The sequence below is a fragment of the Balaenoptera musculus genome, chromosome 13 (genome assembly GCF_009873245.2).
Source record: "Balaenoptera musculus isolate JJ_BM4_2016_0621 chromosome 13, mBalMus1.pri.v3, whole genome shotgun sequence".
Taxonomy (NCBI): Eukaryota; Metazoa; Chordata; class Mammalia; order Artiodactyla; family Balaenopteridae; genus Balaenoptera; species Balaenoptera musculus.
Window position 1 is genome coordinate 4,116,743 of NC_045797.1, and position 13,787 is coordinate 4,130,529.

General features: G+C 39.0%; 1 protein-coding gene across 4 annotated transcripts in view; it reads right to left on the reverse strand.

The window, feature by feature from the left end:
• Nucleotides 1-1,840: 1,840 nt before the first annotated feature.
• Nucleotides 1,841-13,787, reverse strand: part of TMEM182 (transmembrane protein 182) — a 373,493-nt gene continuing 361,546 nt past the window's right edge. For all 4 annotated transcript variants that reach the window (XR_005022394.1, XR_005022393.1, XR_005022392.1 and 1 more), the window contains one exon: nt 1,841-2,746. The gene's annotated coding sequence lies outside the window, so the exon portion shown is untranslated. The remainder of the gene's footprint in view (nt 2,747-13,787) is intronic.

Here is a 13,787-nt window from a genome sequence, read left to right on the forward strand (position 1 = left end):
CTGAGTGCCATCCTTGTGCTGGGTTTTGTAGGTTTCACTGCTCAAATGGTGGTAGATACAGGATGGAGTCTACTTTAAATTCATGGGTAAAGACTTTGACTTTCTCTTATTTCTCCATTAGGCATGAATGAAGTATTGTGCTGGGAAAATATCATTTGTTATATCAATGTTTTCAACTTAGGAATAAATACAAAATAATAGGGAGTCATTTCTGGACGGTACCTTAGAGACACTGTAGCCCAACCTCCTTACTTTCTGTAAGGAAGCTGAGGCCCATGAGGGAAGAGGATGTGCTGATCCCAGAAGGAGCTGGAACCCTATGCTTCATTCCCTGTGCTCTCACCACTCTTCACCACTGACACTAAGGTATGGTTGCTGTTGACACTAAGCATGATGACATTTTGCCAAAATGAGTCAATATTTGAGCAAACGTGACTCCATTCGGTGGCAGGACAGTGGGCCACCATCCAACATCTCTTAGGTATCCAGAGAAACAGGAGCTCAAGAGCCAAGTGCAGCAAATCCACCATGTGACCCCTACATCTGTCTCATTTCCCCCAGGGCACATCATTTTGTCACCCTGGGGAGCAAATGAGAGCGGCGGGAGGAACCCTTATGGAACTCATGATGATTCCCAAAGGACAAGCAACTCTCTAAGTGAGAGGGAAGAAGCATATAATTGCCTTCAGGATATCAGGCAGCCAAGAGCTTCCAGGCTGAGATGAAGAAAGCTCACTCTTGGTTCCAACTCTTCCCTCCACTGGGCCTTTCCTCCAAAACCCCATTCCCTCCACCAGACCCCCAACTTGAAATCACACCCCTCACCTCACTTAACCCACCCTGAATATTCATTTCCTTCAAAGAGCACATCGGTGCTGACCTAAGCTTCCTTCTTTGGCTGAACACAGCACAAGGGAAAGTTTCCCTTACTTTAAATTCTTCAGTATTTATTTAAATAGTCTGCTCTGTACTATCACGCATTACTAATATGTTGCCTTAGATATGTTCTTTATTTATTTATTTCCTGTGTGTTTTTCACATCACCCTGTAATATTACAAGTTCCTCGAGGGGAGAGGCCCTGACTCTTTCTTTGGTGTTTCTAACAGAACTTACCACTTAATAAGTGGGAATTGAGTTTATATAAATTTCCATGGAGACTTGAGAAAAGGGTGACTTTGTTTGTTTGTTTGTTTGTTTGTTTTCAGCCATTCTTTCAATGTTCTTGTCATGGTGAAACCAGAAAATAAATGCCATGGGCTTCTGGGGAGTTTTAACTAGCTCAGTATCCAAGCACCAATTCATTAAAAGCACGTATAGTTTCAAAATGTAAAACAAATGTTTTAAATGTTTTGTTTTTTTAAATTGTGGATTATGTAACTATATTTTGAAATTAAAACATATATTTAAAAGGTAATATAGATAGATCAATAACTAATAAAGTTTTTGTAGATTGGTTTATAGTGACCCCGGAATCAATAGTTTTGATCTAAAAGTATGATATATCTCTACACTAGAAATGAAACCATTTTGCTTTTCCCTGCTAAACTAATTCTTATTCCGTCATGCTTCCTGCTCACAAATGTTTCAGGGAATAATATGTATTAGAGCTATTAGGAACAGCTCTGCAATGTTAAGTAGTAGAAAGTCAAAAATGGCAAGTCTTGTCATTTAATGTGTCAAGGATCAGATATTAATATTGTATTAAAACTAAGCGATGTGCACTCATAGTTTGCTATTCTTTTCACTTGCAAAATGTCAGCAGAGAAGCAACAGGAAATAGCAGAATGTGGGAGAAAAAAGTTGCCCACACTTAAAGGATGGCAATGAAACAAAATGAAGTTTAATTGAAACAATGAATTGTTTAATTAAAAGAAATTCACATCTCCTATTCATTAAGATATGCATCATTGGGATTCATTTTAGAATAAAAATTTAATATCTGCTTTGTAACTTCAGTGATATTTTCACATACTCTGTTTTTCAGAATAATACCGTCCTATGGAGGAGGAGGGGAAAGAAGTCTGCATTTATGCTTCCTTATGTACTGAGGAGATGCCATTGTCTCAAATAAAATTAACAACTTCAAAAGAAATGCATCAGAAATTGTGATTAATCCAGAGATATAAAGGGAGGTGAGAAGGAGTATGACTCAGAACATTCTTGAAAGCTTTAAGATTTAAGTCTCTTAAAATTTACATTCATACCCACTGAATGGTGACAGATCAAGTCATTTCTAGAGAACTCTGAAGGCAGTTGGCACCTTGGATATTGCTTTTTATGGGAAAATTCAGAAGAGTAGAATAAAAAATTCTCTATTAAAAATAAAATTGACTGTTAGAGGAAAGAAACTGATTTTAGAAATACACACAACCACAATTTTAAAATTCTATATTGGTTGAAGAGATCTTACCTCTTGGATCCTGGTGAAGAACTATCAAATTATGTGGAGTGACATCTGTCTCCATTAAATAGAGTAATTTCCCAGAGAAGAACAAGACTTTCAACATAACAGGAGACTTGCCAGTTGACAGGAAAGAATGTTCCCCGACTTGACCATTGTTGATGGGACCCTGATGTGTTCTCCCAGGAGTGGATGGTCTAAAACATTGATTCATTAGTCTGTTTAATCTTCAGGCTTGCTAGGAAAGAGATCCTCCTTGATTTAAAGGCTGTCAGGCTGTCATCTCAAGAGGTTCCTCCCTTGTCATTCCCTCCATCCACAATCAAAGAAAATGACATTTCGCCCTGTTATAAAGAATTAGCATAAAGAAGAAAGCCATCTAGAAATAGAACCTGAAATTTTCAGCTAAGGACATCTGCACTGCTAGCTCTACCTACTTCTGTTCCCACTGTAATTTTCAGTCATTCAGGTAGATATTTTCTATTCTCAGTATAATGACATCAGTTTTAAAAATCTCTGTGGAAAAAAAAAAACCCTCATGATATGGTTAGTGTTGAGTTGACGATTACAGATTTAAGTCCCATCTTAGTTTTGTAATCTTGGTGTTATCATTTAAAGTGAAAATGTTGATACAGGAACCCAGACACGTTGCAAGGAAAGTTGAGAAGAAAAGATTTTGTTGGTGGAAGGAGGAGAGAAGTGTCAACGTTCAATAGAGCTAAGTATTAGGCTGCTCTAAAATGAGTGTCTTTGAAATATATAACATTGGGTTAGATGGAAATTCACACTGGTTTGAGCTCTGCTCTGAAATTTCCAGATATATTTCACCAGTTCTGAACATGCAGTTTATTAAGAGTCCAAGGTGAAATCTACATGCCTAGTAACTGAATTAATATTATGAAAATATTTTGTGTTTTTAATACCAGAGGACAATATTTTTTAAAATATTTATTTATTTATTTAGGCTGCACCGGGTCTTAGTTGCGGCACGCGGGATCTTTAGTTGCAGCACACGGGATCTTTGGTTGCGGCATTCGGACTTCTTAGTTGTGGCATGCATGTGGGATCTGCTTCCCCGACCAGGGATCGAACCTGGGCCCCCTGCATTGGGAGCATGGAGTCTTACCCACTGGACCACCAGGGAAGTCCCCCAGAGGACAATATTTACCTGGCATTGTGACACTGTAAACATGGGCAGATACCACTGTTTATAGACAACCATATTTATATTTGCATGATTATCTTTAGTTACCACCCAGATCATATTGACTGATGGTTAAGATGTGTTCTATTTCTCAGTTTCCAGGTCCTAATTATTGAGTTTGCTGGTGTCATCTCCACTGATTATTGGTCATATATAGAATGGGGATGCTGAAACACTATTAGGATGTTTTTGCAGGTTTGATTGGAATAAAGATACTAAGTATTTAAACATATAGAATTGAGCACAAATAAAAAGAAATTTAAAAAGATACTAAGTACTAAGGGTTCATACAATTTCGTGACTGGTACGTAGTTTTGCACTATGTTATCTGGAAGAGAAACATTCCTTCATTCATTTCTCTCCACCTGCTTCTCAATACAGTATTCATCAAGACTCTGTCTTTGGTGGACCACACCCCATACTCCCTTTTACTAGCCCCAGCCTTATTTGTGACTCCCATCTTCAACCTGCTTCCACCAAATATAAAATCACTTTCTGCTTACCATCCATTCTATCTTGGAAATATTCCTAGGATGAGCATTCAACATTCTGCATATTCCATGGTCTCATTGAGGCTATCAAAATGATGTCCTAACTGGGCTACCCACCTTCAATTCTTCCCCTTCCTAATTCTTTGTCAGATACTTGTCAGAGTAAATGCCACATCTTTCTCCAGTTAAATGTCCTAATGCACAATTCCTAGCATCGTTTTCTCCTGATCCTGGGCCCCCCTATTGTCCATGCCATCAAATACACACTCATCCACTGGGGTATCATCACTGTAGTCCTAAGTTGCGGATTCATTCATCTTCATAACTGGATCTCTCTTCCTACTCCCATCAAAATGGAGCATGTGCGATGGCTCCCTTCCCTCACCTTCGCTCTCTTTTCTGCTTCACCTCCACCTGGAAGTGCTTGTCCTCCGTATCTGCCTGTCCTAATTATGTACACTTCAAAGCCCAAAAAGGAACCTTCTCCCCACTACTTATATGAAGCTCTTAACAAGAAAAAAAATTTTCTTTTTGCTTTCTTTTCCCCCTAAACTCTTATGTCATTATTTCCTAGAGCTTCATTTATGAAATATCATTTCTGCTACCTACTTTAGTTATTTACACATTAACTGTACATTTGGGGCTTCCCTGATGGTACAGTGGTTGAGAATCTGCCTGCCAATGCAGGGGACACGGGTTCGAGCCCTGGTCTGGGAAGATCCCACATGCCGCGGAGCAACTGGGCCCGTGAGCCACAACTACTGAGCCTGCGCGTCTGGAGCCTGTGCTCCGCAACAAGAGAGGCCGCGATAGTGAGAGGCCCGCGCACCGCGATGAAGAGTGGCCCCTGCTTGCCGCAGCTAGAGAAAGCCCTCGCACAGAAATGAAGACCCAACACAGCCATAAATAAATAAATTAATTTAAAAAAAAACAAAAACAAACAAAAAAAACCTGTACATTTCTTACAATCAAAGTACATGTCTTTAAGGCTTTCTGACTCTCAAAAAAGCCACCAATATATACTTTTAAGATGCATATCATAATCAGAAGCATGGTTAATTACAAATATTTTCCAGAATCTTTATTGTTATTATTCTCAAAGAAGTCTAAATCTACCCAAACCGACAGTTTTCTGTCATCACATATTTATTTCTGATTTTTGACTCAAGCTGAAGAAATAGAAGAATATTGGGGGGAAAAGCCATGGATGCTTCTATTAAATATTGGCAAGTACGTGGAAGATGAGTTTTTTGGGGGAGTGGGGTGGGTTGTGCGGGAGGACTCCACATACATTTTTGAAAGAAAAGCTTGTGCCCCAAAGAAAAGAGCACACTTCTGCCAAGATGAAAATCAACATGCTTAAGAACACTCCTGTACTGAAACTACAGTCACTCAATGCCTGACCACTCCACAATGTAATAAGCCCTTGAGTTGGGATTTCATTGAAGAGGAGGTATTACCTGATGCCACTGCAGACTCTAGTCTTAGACCCAGGAACACGGTCTTCCCCTAAAACGTTGTGTGTGAGTAATTAGAATTAGAACTGCTGGGGTTGGACATTTAAAAAGAAATAGGTGGTGCAGTATTAGTAGCTGTTACCTGAAAGTGATCCCTTAGGCAAGATGAATAAAGTCAGGTGATGCACAGTCCCTTGGACCACTCCCTTTCATCATTAAATACAGGACTAATGAGGTCAAGACAGAGCACTTGAGTGGGAGAGGTGAATTCTGGAATGACATCTTTCAGGGAAGGGGTATCTATAGAACAGTGAAGTTGCCAGACTGAAAGACAGAGAGGGGAAGAGATGGGGGGAAAGGAAGAAGGTCAAAGGGCTTTTAAATAGTCACCTAGTGTGAAGAAATGAAGTTGACAAGAATTTCACCTTTTCCCTAACATTTTCCTGTCTAGGAGTGCCATGTTAAGATATGGATAAGGAGAGGTAACCAAGGAACTTCAATACTATCCAAATAGGTAGTCATGGAAAGAGATGAGAAAAAAGAAATCTAGATTGTATGGCCCCAGAATGAGTGCAATGCTACGCCGACCACAGGAGAACAGGGTCCTTAGAATAATGAACTTTTCTCCCTTTAGTATCTAAGGACTCTGTAGTCTCTGCCCTCCTCCCTTTTCTTAGAACCTGATTTTAGCCATTTCCTTCAATCAAATAGAAATGACAGGGAGCAGCTTAAAATGTCATCTTTCCCATGGACATGTCTATTTTAACCAGGGATTAGTCTTTAAGCTTAGGTGCCTTCAGTGATGTTTCAAGCAATCTCTCCAAAATGGGGTATCACTTTAAAGACATCTAGGTTTCCATGCCATCTCTAAAATCTCTCCTAAGTGGCCACATGGAGAACTAAGAGCTGATTAGAATATGCTACCCCAGCTATACCTGTTTGAAGGAGGTGCTATCTTTTATGAGCCAAAAAGCAGCTCCATTACTGAGGATAATTAGCTTAAGAGCTCTTTGCAGTAACTTGGCTTCTTTAAATGCCTTGTTAACTTCAATTTCCCTGACTTACAATTCACCTCCTTTGTGATACACATTATTTGTACCTACTTCAAAAAAAAAAAAAAACACTGAAGGTTGCTTTTGTCCAATTGTCGCTAATAGGCTGTTGAGTTCCACACAATTCCTTTCTGGATAAGAATATATTAAATATCTTTAATTGACCCTTGTAAGAATGGAAGGGTTTAGTGTTTTTAAAAAGGAGTTTATAGGAGGAAGTGCCTTTTTCCATCTCCTTTCATGTGTTGTCATTGAAGGAGGCTGATTTGCTAATTAATCTCAGAAAACTGTGATGCTTGCAGGGGTCATAGTTGTGGCAAACTTAGAAACCAACACGTATGCTACATAATTAAAAAAAAAAAATCTTGTTGGTTTCCTACAGGGTAAGCACTGTTGCAGTACCTGCAGGGGTGCAGCAGGAAACAAAACAGAGAGGTATCACTGTGTAACCAAGCAGGGCCATTTGGGGCCTTCCTGGGGCAGGCCCTTCCCCCATATCCTCTGCTGTAGCTCTTCTCTGAAGTACCCAGATAATAGTATCTGATGCACATTTCCTGAGTTGTTTTTACTGATGTGAAATCCCCCACCAAATGGAAGACTTTAACTACCTGATGACCATGAGCACCTGACCGCCCCCCCAAGACCCCAGGCCTCCTGGAGCCCAAGGATTGATAAGGTTAACCACTGTGTCCCCGCCCTATTACCCCACCATCAACCAATCAGATTGTGCATGAGCTGATCACATACCCTGTGACCCCCCTCCCTCACCTGGCTTTTAAAAATGCTTGTTGAAACAGAGTTCAGGGTTTTAGAGCATGAGCCACCCGTTCTCCTGGTATCGGCACCTTTACAGTAAAGGCTGCACTTTCCTTCACCACTACCCAGTGTCAGTAGATTGGTTTCACTGCACACCGACAAGCGGACCCAAGTTTGGTTTGCTAACAACTGCCCATGTGAGGCTGACACTGCATGCGACGGTTGGGGTCAATTCAGTTCTAGGTGCTCTGGCAAGTAGAACAGTCACCTGATTTAGACAGACCTGAAACATCTTACTCAATACTCCACATTTTTAAATAAATGCAGGAAAAATTTGCACAATAAAGATTAACATCAAAAACTTGAATAAGCATCTAATATGCTAGCTGAATGAGTGGATTTTGAATTTTCACCTATCTTACTATAAAGGAATACAATAAAAGTCATAATATCTCTATATGTAAAGGGTTAGAACAGTAATTGGAACTAAAATACATTATCCCATTCCAGCCAATTAGCTCTTAGAATGCAAAATCAAGTATTTCCCCAATAGGGAAATTTTGTTGCCTCTCTGATAACTGGACAAGAAATTTAAATAAATCATGCCTCAACTCCATCCTCTGATGCTTCCTGTAGTTTTATTAAAGATTTAACCATGACCGAGGACCATACCAAAAAGTACAACTTTATCTGTCAATTGCCCTAATTAATCCAGTTTTGATTAAAGAAAACTGACATAAAAATATTCCATGTTAATGTTAAATTATGTGCAGTTACTTTGAAACCATATCTTGAGAAACAATAAAAGAATGGAATATAATACATAGTTGCTGGAGATGAGAGAAAACAAGACTTATGTAGGCAAAATACACACTACTATGTAAAAAATAGATAACTAAAGAGGACCTACTGTACAGCACAGGGAACTCTACTCAGTACTCTGTAATGACCTCTATGGGAAAATAATCTAAAGAAGAGTGGGTATATGTATATGTATAACTGATTCACTTTGCTGTACAGCAGAAACTAACAAAACATTGTAAATGAACTCTACTCCAATAAAAATTAAAAAAAAAAAAAACAAGACTTACATAGGCATTGATGATAAATCAACACCCACCTCCTACCTTCAGGTCTGCCTGCTGTACTTGCCTGTTTTCAGCCTCCAGAGTCCCAGGTGCAAAGTAGTTCATATTCACAGACAGACACTCTGGGCTCAACATCATTCATGTTCACTGTCAAGTCATCACAAATCCCACATTCCCCTCATCTCTCAGGCTTAAAAAATTCATTTAACACCAAGGGCTAATTAATTAACTGGATTTTCTTATATTTAATGGAGAACATTCTAAGCCATTAGAATGCAGACTTGTTCAAATTTAGGTCACTGAAAAGTTCTGAAAGTATGCCTGTCAAGAGAAAACCTAATGATTTTTTTCCAAGATTTTACCTTTTTAGTAATCAGGTTTTTTTTAATTTTTTAAAAAAATATCATGTGAAAGCAGAGCAGGGACAGATGTGTACTGGAATGATTTCATAATCCCTATCAGCATGCAAGTCCTTATTACCAAGATGTCTTTATTTTACACACAAAATAAACTTCACTTTTAAAATGTGCAGCATCATTAATTCTGAAAATAGTGTGAAGACCTGTTGTTAATGTTTGTGTATATTTGATTATAGCAGGGTGCCTCATTGTCTATGGCTAAAGGCAGACAATGAACTTCCAGAAACTATGATTGTCAATTTTTCCTATGTTGGAAATCTAATATTTTAGCTAGTCTTCTATTTGAGGCTGGCAAGCTTCCAACAGCAAACAAAAGCATGAAAGAAAATAGGGATTTGTAACAGTGTATACAAATAAAGTGGTCTTATTCTGCAAAGCTTCAAATTTGCAGATATTCACATATCAATTTTCATAAACATCTTAACTCTGAAAGTAGATCATTTCTCCAGTGCAAATCTAAGGCTTCTTTTTCCTGAGGCCGAGAAATTCCAGGTTCCCTATTGCTTTCAGAAATGTACTTTTCTTCATTTTGTATTACCTGCTCAGATTTATGTAAAGATTGTTTTCCAAAATAAAACCCAAATGCATCCCGAGATAAATTCACAGTAGAAAGATTCAATCAAGCGCCAAATCATTTTTAAAGATTTATCCTTGTGGATGTGCATGGATTATTCCAGCCCCAGCTCTCTGAAATCCTTTGGGTTAAAGTTTGATGACAGTACTCAAAACCGGATTTCCAAAAATGTTAATTCCCAATGAAACTGCATTTTAAAATGTTCAAAATAATATAAGAGGTGGTTTGGGATTTATTTTCATATTCTTCCCCTGGAAATGTAGCTGAGAATATTTGCTGAGGTAAAAGCTCTCTGAGACTTTCACCTCTAACTCAAAAAAGCCTTTCTAGAATGAAGAGGAGTAGAACGCAAACCTCACGAAAATAGGATTCCCACAACATTTCTGTCATATTCTTCAGTAAGTGAACAGACTGACTGTGGACCATATTAACTCATGTGACTCTCTTCTGAGCCGCTGTTCATTCCACAAAATCCAGACCTAAGTCCCCAGGACATAGATGCCCTCAGGTAGCAGCTCCAGAAACATAAACAAGCCTAGAGTCTTGTGAGGGTCGGTGGTTAGGGAGGCTGGATCCATTACCAGGTGGCTGAAGGAGGTTTGAACAACTCCACCATTTTCAGTGTAGACCCTGAACCATAAAAGTCTCTTCACAACCACGACAAAACTTACTAAACTTCCAGAACATTCACAGGACGGATAATGACCACAGGTGCTCCAGATGGTTTTCGAGACTGCAGATGACCTGTAAATGGGTCAGTTTCCCTCACTCTGCAGCTGACACTCAGTCTCCTGGTCTGAAGAAGCCTGAGCATGTAGCAATCACCTTGGAACTTTTGAAAGCCCTTGACATTCCTAAGGAATGACCATCACAATGACCAAGTACCCATGTTGAGAATGCCACAGTTTCTGTCACTTAACTCATAAAGTTTATTTAATAGTAACATCGGTGACTTTAGTGAAAGTGAGTGTGATTTCAAGGAACGTAAGAGCAAATTATGGGCTGCTAGGATCCGGCTTCTGCTAAGTGTTCGTCTTCTAGCTCGTTACCTTTTCATCAGGAGACTCGAGTTCATCTTTTTATGGAAAAAGTAAAAGTTTCCACAGCCCACAGACCTTCCAGGACTAAACCATGAATGCTTAATATGAGCACGTCTGTGATCTATAATACTTTCTGTGAATCACATCATCTTTCAGGATAGGACTGAAACATTTCTTGATCTGCTGACAATACCCTGCAAAGTACCTTGCACTGGACAAGCATTCCTTAAATGCTTATTATTAAAATGAGAAGTGAATGAATTACTAAAATAATATTCACCATAGTTGCTCTTTGTACCAACTCTTTGGAGTGGCTGAAAGCATCACAGATATAGCAGGTTTGTACATTCTGAAAAGCCTAGGTCCAGGTAATTCTTCTATTTATTCGAAATTCCTGTTACATACGATAGGATTCTACCAGGAAGTATGATTTAACTTCTTTTAATTTATGTCATCATCCAATTCTATTTGAGAATAAAGTACAAGTGTTGATACCAAATAAAGCATCTTAACACTATTTGTATATATCCTGAACAACAGTAACATTATTGAAATGGTGATGGTAATGAATACTTTTAAAATCTGACACTATGAATGCTAAAATACAGTAAAATAAATATTGAATGGGACTGCTGCTAAATGATTTCAAATTTTTAAACCCAATAATATTTAAATTAGAAATCACATGTTTATAAATAATTATTATATGTTAATTTACTCACATGCCTTATCATGAGAGAAACTAATAGTTTTAAAAAACCTTTATATTTCTTTCATATAGTGATTTTCTGGACGTTCTATCTCACACTCAAAAGCATATATTCATTTTAAAAAATTGAACAATAATAATACTGCCATGTCATTACCTCAATTGTGAAAATGTTATTATAAACTTAAGGATTTCTTGGGGACTTCCCTGGCTGTCCAGTGGGTAAGACTCCGTGCTCCCAATGCAGAGGACCCGGGTTCGATCCCTGGTCTGGGAACTAGATCCCGCATGTCGCAACTAAGAGTTCCCATGCCGCAACTAAGGAGCCCGCCTGCCACAACTAAAGATCCCGCATGCCGCAACGAAGACCTGTCGCAGCCAAATTAAATAAATAAAATAAATATTTTTTTTAAAGTAAGGATTTCTTAAAACAGTGCCATGAAACAATTTATAATATATTTCAGTGGTACCTATAGGTCAGTGGGAATTGCACATATTTTAGAAATCCAGTGTAGTTAATTACTCAATATTTGAGACACATAGGTGTCTCATTCCTTTTCTAAAGCAGCGTGGCTTTTTCCTTTGTCAACTGTTTGCTATCCAAACAAGGAAGGAAGGAACAAGGAGGAGGAACCCTTAGATAGCCAGTGGGAGTCCTTCTCAGGGCAGGTTTCCAAAGTAAGGGTACAGTTGCCTCAGCTCCACAAAAGATGAGCAGGAAGACAGAGGTGGAGTGGGAGAAAAGATGCCTTGACGGAGATGCCTATAAAGCCCATGAAGGACCAAGCAAAGCAAAGAGGTGAGGAAGGAAAGATGCAAGTGGGGCTGCGGGTGAGGTGAGACAGGTGAGGTGAGGCTTGGGGTCAGCCCAGAAAACTCCAGGGGAACCTAGCTGCTGCTCTTGAATTCAGCCTACTTGCTGGGGCTCAGGCTGCCTCTGCCAGGCAAGGGTAGAGGTTACATTTTATAGGGGAAAGACTTGGAATGGAATTATTTATAGGATTTTTGTGCTCACTTCATTTATATCATTCTTATTGCATATTTTCCTATATTACCATCAGCCGAATGTAGCAACTCATTACGTGTTTATTTACTTTGTCTTTATTTTGCTGTGCCTAATTTGTGGGTACATTTAAATAGTTGTCACCATATTGTAAGTATATTTTTACCTAATATAGTTTAAACGATACTAGCCTTAACATTCTGATTACAGTATCAGAGGCATCACCAATATTGAGTGTGGTGATTTCCTTGTGGATCCTCACATATGCTCTCTTTTCCATCCATCCAGGCCCGTCCAAACTGGGCTATGTGCCTGGGGTCCTGAGTATCCCTTCTGTACTTCTCATTGGGGCTTGATGCTTTAACCGGCAGATAAATGATAATTTCCCCCTATGTCTTTCAATTGCATCCCCTCAGTTTTGTAGTTTTGTATCTAACTAACATTTTCAATGTTTCTTACATTTGCATTACACTTATATCCTAATTTCTAGCACTGATCCAGATTCTTTCTTGTATATTCTTCATTATTCTTTTCATGTCTGAAAAGCCAAGTGTTAGAAGATTTTGTACAAGTCATTATCCTGCCCTTGTTACAAACCTCCTATCTTGGTAGCCTCCCAGCCTGGTACTCTTTTTATGCCTGGAGCCCTTTCTACCTCTTTCAAGTTCCGCCACAAGAACAACTATTCTGTCTCTGAATTGCACCAGGCTTGTTTCTGAGACACAGAAACTTACTAGTACAAGTACCTTCCTATTTGAACAGGTCCTCTATCTACATTCTTTTAGGCAGTTAGAGGGAAGAGGAAAGGTTCTTTCTAAGTCTTCAGGGCCTTAAAAATCAGCCTAAATTACTCTACATGCTTAAGAGAGACTATTTGGGGTCACATTTTGCTTCCCTACAGTGGGTTCAGCCACTATGACCAACAGGATGGAGAGTCCTCAAAAAATTAAAAATAACACTAACACATAATCCATCAATCCTACGTTTGGGCATATATCCAAGAGAAATGAAAACAGGATATGGACAAGGTATCTGCACTCCCATGTTCATTGCAGCAGTATTTACAATAGCCAAGATATGGAAGTAACCTAAGTGTCTGTCAGGGGATGAAAGCAGATGGGAGACATACACACACACACATACACACACACACACACACACACACACACACAATGGAATATTATTGGAGGAAATACTGCCATTTGCAACATCCCGAATGGACCTTGAGAGCTTTATACTTAGTGAGATAAGTCAGACAGAAAGGCAAATACTTACTGTATGATATCATTTCTATGTGGAATCTTAAAAAGCTGAACTCATAGAAATAGAGAGTAGAGCGGTTACCAGGGGCTGGGGTGGTGGGGGGGGGGAATCGGGAAATTGTTGTTAAAGGGTATAAACTTGCAACTAGATGATGAATATGTCCTGGAGATCTAATGCACAGCACAGCGATTACAGTCAACAGTACTGTACCATGTACTGTAAAGTCGCCAAGGCTAGATCTTAAATGTTCCCACCACACATTCCCACCACGTGCAGAAAAAAGGAAATGATTCCTATGTGACCTGACAACAGTGTAAGCTAAAGCTGAG